The following is a 6000-nucleotide window of genomic DNA, read 5'->3' on the forward strand; positions in this document are numbered from 1 at the left end:
AAGTTATTTAGAGTTTCTTAGCAGATTCTAATACTTCACGATCACTCACGTTTTAGGGTCTAGTGGTCTGAACCAACGTGTTGTCTGTCCTGTAGAAATCGGTAGACTACCCTCGATGGCAATCGCAGCCCGGAGGCGAGGGCCATCTGTTTCGTACCAGTTCTTATTCATAACAGGCATGTGAAGGTATCCTAAATTTTTTCAGCCACAGTGAGTGATTTGTTTTCAATCTACAATATGACACAAACGAATATGAACTACTTTATTATCTTCTCTTGTGGGTGAACCTCTGTCCTGTGTGGCAATTATTAGTGATAATGTGGGGTACGAGATATTGGTTCACACTCAGGATGGGTTGGAGAAAGGAAACTCACAATGCGCTCTCTGTATATACTGTATATTGTATTGGATGTACAATGCAGCTTGGTGCTAGAGAGTGGCAGCGTGGTTACAAGCGTGGAGTAGAGAGAGCTGGTTGGTGAGGGTGCTCAGAGGTGTTGCTTGCTGGTCATTGCCAAGTGAGGTCTTATATAGCGGGGGTAGGCGTGGCTTGATTGTAGACCTCCGCTTTGTTCGGGGGCGCTGGTTACCTGACCTTGCCCACGAGGCGTACGCTGGAGAATTCAGCGGGGTCGGCTAGTCAGCAACACACGGCGTTTGTAGGGGAGGAATCCACTACAATACTCCCCTCCCTCCAGGCGGTGCAAAAGACTTGTTGTTGGCAGGTTGTATCCCACATGTGAGACACTCAGACACGAGATCTGTGGGAGAAGTGGGGGAGTAAGTTTGTGGATAAGAGAAGGTTTTACAGGCGAGAATGTGGTGCTTCTTTCGCAGCGGGTATGCAGTCTCAGTGGCGCGGGTGGGAGGTGTCTGGGTCGCGTCAGGAGCAGGGCCACGTCGGAGGAGGGTGCAAGACAGGTGCAGTGGGTACCTGAGAAAAGAGGTGCCCAGAAATGTTGTGGGCAGTGGTGCTGCAAGGGGTAATTGTGGGCAGACTGGTGGAGGAGGTGCGGGATGAATGTGTTCAAAGGCGGTGGGAGGCTGGTGGAGCAGTAGCCTTGAATGCAGAAACCGCCTGACGTGAGTGTTTGTAGTAGGTCGTGATGGGCAGCAGGAGTGAAGTGGTCAAGGTCAAGTAAGGCGTGTGATCGCTGTGATAGTGGCAGAGGTAATGGCGCCTACCCGTCTCCGTCGATGTCGCTTCGCCGTGTGGTTGCAGGGAGCCTCTGGCCGTCTAGCATTAGCACCAAAACGTTGATGGTACCAACAGGGTAGATACACTGTGCTGGGGCCTGGGGCGGTGTCTGAGGCAGGACGGGTGTGTTGGGGTCAGTGGGACGTGGTCGTGAGTTAGGAGCAGGTACAGCAGCTGTTCAATGGTGTCCATCCTGCGGTTTAAAGTTTGCCACAGGTCCCTGATGTCTTGTAGTATTGCTTCGGCTGAGGGTGTTGACCGGTTTACAAGTTCGAAGGTAAGTACTGATGTGGTCGTTGGGTTGTCTGCGGCAGCCGGGCACTCAGCCACGCACCGTTGAATAATTCTGTGCCGTGGTTGCGTGAGAGTTCAGGTGTCGTCGAGTAATCTACTGCGGACAGGATGATACGTACTTCTGTGGGAGCTTTGTCGCGTGAAACTGGCACAGGATAGGGTCAGGAAGTCTGTCTGTGTTGCGAGGTTGCACATCTCCTCCCAGAAGTCGGGTTGAGTTTCTAAGGAGATAGAGGATAGGTTCTGCAGGAGACTGGGGTCCGTCGGTAATGTGTTTTTAGGCGTCCATGGGGAAGCAGATTGTTGTTCTCTGGAGGGTTGGAAATAGTCAGTGATATTTGAGTGGCGACTTCCGTGGACAAGGAACAGAGCAGGGCGCCGTACTTTTGCTCGTCAGTAGCTTGTGAGCTGATGAGGATTGCTTCCACATGAACTAACCAGTCCTCGATGTTGTGGTTGAAAGTCTGTGACACACAGTCGTGAGATGGTGTCGTCCGTGGAGTAGTGGGAGTACGAGTGCGGGTAAGGCGGTTGGCCTAGGCTGGCAGCGAGCAGGACAGTCTTCTCAGCTCAAGGAGTAAAGCAGCAGAAAGGAGTGTGGTGTTCACGGCTCCATGGGTCAATATTGTGGGGTTATGTGAGATGTTTCTCCTCCATCCTGTGCGAGTGCAAATCTCCGGTCACCATTTGTGGGGTTATGAGATATTGGTTCACACTCAGGATAGGATGGAGAAAGAAACTCACAATGTGCTCTCTGTATACATGTTGTATTGGATGTACAGTGCAGCTTGGTGCTGGGAAGTGGCAGCGTGGTTACAAGTGGTGATGTAGAGCAGGGCCGGTAAGATGATTTGGCGCCCTAGGCAAGCCTTTAGATGTGCGCCCCTTGAAAGTTTTGATAAGCTAATGTAGTACAGTAACCCATTACTACATTGTTTCTAACTCTCCAAACACCACTGATAACATAATTTTCATCTTGTGGCTTTATTACTTCATCCATGCAAATAACCCATTATTGTTAGTACATTAAGTCAATAAATCCTTGACGTAAATGTCAATGAAACAATTTTTAGTTATTTTTTTATTTTAGGTAATCTTTAAAAAATAATAACATATCATAAGCATTTAGCTCGCTCCAGCCTCCTGCGAGTTATAACCTACTATTATTACATCATTATATACATGTAGTGCAAAATAAGATACTTGTGAGTTGTGACCAGTCATTGGTCGGACAATATATTAAATTGACATCTTAAGTATAAATAGAAAGCTTAATGGAGAGATGTAACAGTTATGAATAAAATAATTGCAACTCTGACCAAGCCACATTAAAAAATTATTTACATTAAAACTTAATACAATCACCTGGCCAGTCTCAGGATTATGTTATGCGAGGTCAAACTCAGAGGTCAGGTAACCTGCCTCATCCCCATAAGCAGAGGAAGGGACGGCTCAGCCGCCCTGGCAGGGAGGGAGGGTATGGTGGTGTAGTGAATTCTCCCTCACAAACGCTGTTTGTCGCTGCCTAGCCAACCCCACCATTCCCCAGTGTATGCCTCGTGGTCTAGGTCAACCAGCGCACGACACACCACGGAGCGGGGTCAACTGCTCACGCCTACCCCCACTAATTAAGACCTGACCTCGTGGTGATCTCTCTCTACCTACAGCCAGCCAGCAACACCTCCTCCGCCTGCCTGGGTCTCGCCTCCGCCTGCCTGGCGTCTCTCCGCCACAGCATGACGCACAAGCTGTCCTTCTCTGAGCGTCCTCACCAACCAGCTCTCTACATCACGCTTGTAACCATGCTGCCTTCCCAGCACAGCTGCATTGTACATCAATACAACATGTATATAGAGAGCACATTGTGATTTTCTCCATCCCATCCTGAGTGTGAACCAAACAAACTTGAACCCCACAAATGGTGACTCCGGAGATCCGCACTCACACAGGATGGAGGAGAAACTGACCACGCTCCCAGTCTTCAAGCAACATGGAAGACTGGCTTATCCACCCAGAAGCAGCTCTCATCGGCTCTACAGCTACGTCTCTACACCACAGGTCAGACACCCCAGAGCAGCTCTGCTACTCTAAGCAGACAGTCGCTCCTCTCCGACCCCAGCACACCCGTCCTGCTCAGACGCCGACCCCGGCCCAGCAGTAACCCCTGCCGCCCCTGATGCGGCCCCTGCTCCTGAGTGCGGACCCACACACCCCTCTTTTCTCCCTCAGGTACTCCCTGCTAATGTCCTGCACCCTGCTGCTGTCAGGACCCAGCTGCTGTCACGAGCTCATCCGCTTTCTGACGCAGCCCCTGCTCCTGACCCAGGCCCACACACCCCAGCAGGCGCATCTGGCGACTCTGTACATGCTGTGAGGAAGAACAAAATTCATCGCCTCCACACACCCCTTTTCTCCCTCTCTCTCCCACAGATAGTGTGTATATAGACAGTTGTATCCAGCGACCGGCTCATCCACGCCATCGCCGTTGTCTCACATGAGGCACGCACCGCCCGTTCTGCCTCACATGTGCTATGCAACTCTGCAGACAACAAGTCTCCTACACAGCCTGAGGGAGGGGAGTATTGTGGATCTCCCCTACAAACGCTGTTTGTCGCTGCCCAGCCGACCCCACCACTCCCCAGTGTATGCCTCGTGGTCTAGGTCAACCAGCGCCGCCATACACCACGGAGCCGGGGTCAACTGCTGCCACGCCTACCCCCGCTATTTAAGACCTGACCTCGTGGTGATCTCTGTCTCTCTCTACCTACAGCCGCAGCCAGCAACACTCCTCCTCCACCGCTGCCTGGTGGCTCGCTCCTCCGCCTGCCTGGCGTCTCCGCTGGCGAGCATGGCGACCCACAAGCTGTCCTTCTGAGCGTCCTCACCAACCAGCTCTCTCTACATCACGCTTGTAACCATGCTGCCTTCCCAGCACCAAGCTGCACTGTACATCCAATACAACATGTATATAGAGAGCACATTGTGAGTTTCTCCAACCCATCCTGAGTGTGAACCAAACATCCTGAACCCCACAGTGGGGTTGGGAGGGTTTCTCAGATGTCAGCCTTCAGGTCACTGCTCGACAGTTCTTCAGGCCGAAGATAAGGACCCAAGACTCCGGGTTAACGAATAATATTAAAAAGAAAACACAGTCGACTACCGTCTAACTACTCCCCTCCTCCGACCCCTAACATCCTGCTCCGACCCTCCACGGCCCACCAGTGTCCACCACAGTTTTCCTTCATTTTTAATTTTATCCAAGTTTGCCCTGAATTTGTGGCGCCCCAGATGTTGCGCCCTAGGCGATTGCCTAGTCTGCCTAGTGGGTAGCGCCGGCCCTGAGAGAGAGCTGGTTGGTGAGGATGCTCAGAGGAGGACCAACTTGTGGGTCGCCATGCTCGCCGGCGGGAGCAAGGGCCGCCAGGCAGGAGTGGAGGAGGTGGTGTTACTTGCTGGCTGTAGGTAGAAAGAGAGCTAGGTCACCACGAGGTCAGGTCTTATATAGCGGAGGTAGGCGTGGCTTAATAGTTGACCTCCGTCATGTAAGGCGGCGCTGGTTGACCTAGACCACGAGGCATACACTGGGGAATTCGCGGGGTTTGCTACTCAGTGACAAACAGCGTTTGTAGGGGAGGAATCCACTACAAGAGCACGCTCAACTCTCCCCATTGCGTCACAGGTTCGGTCTCTGGGTCGGTTGTGAGAAATTACAGAGAACGACTTGTAAGCTGTTAAGTGCCAATATAAACGATACATTAATTAACAATTTAATATATCAGACGATTTGAAAAGAGATAGCCCGAGAAAACCATTAGATAGAATTTGTTTGATTTTTTTTTGCCGTGGATGAAGACTATTTTTAGCAGCATATAACAGGAAGGTTCAGTGGAAATGAATTTGTTTTTCATAATTATATCCACTGAAGAATATATCTCGCTACCATTTGCTATTTCACACTGAGAGTTTTTGATTTAGTAATTTATTAGGAATTTATCACGATAAAATACAGTATGGATATGAACAATAATTACAAATAAGCATTTAAAATATAAAAGTCCGAAAAAACACAAAAAGGTAAATGGTTATTCAATTGTCAGTGAGACAAAAATAGACGTAAATTTGTATATATAAATGAGACATGATGACACATATAACTTTACTCAACAAAATTTCTGTACCTTAATATTTTCATGAATAAATGAACTATAACTAACATATCATTACCATCTACGCCTAAAATATTACTCTGTATATCTTTCCAGTCGAATTTTAACTATGATTTATTTGTTTACTTTATAAATCCAAATAAAATTTCCCGCTATGCAATGAATAGACTCTATAACAACTAAGCTATAATAAAGACACAAAACATATTATAGAATCCAATACTACTATAATCAACAAAACTCTAATAAAGGAATACTAATTCGATTTTAAAATTCAATAGCGATGCTCTTTTGTTAGAATCGATGGGTGGCGCGGGTCGATGGCGGTGATGCTCAGCAGGT

Source organism: Homarus americanus, unplaced genomic scaffold (assembly GCF_018991925.1).
Source record: "Homarus americanus isolate GMGI-L3 unplaced genomic scaffold, GMGI_Hamer_2.0 scaffold11022, whole genome shotgun sequence".
Taxonomy (NCBI): Eukaryota; Metazoa; Arthropoda; class Malacostraca; order Decapoda; family Nephropidae; genus Homarus; species Homarus americanus.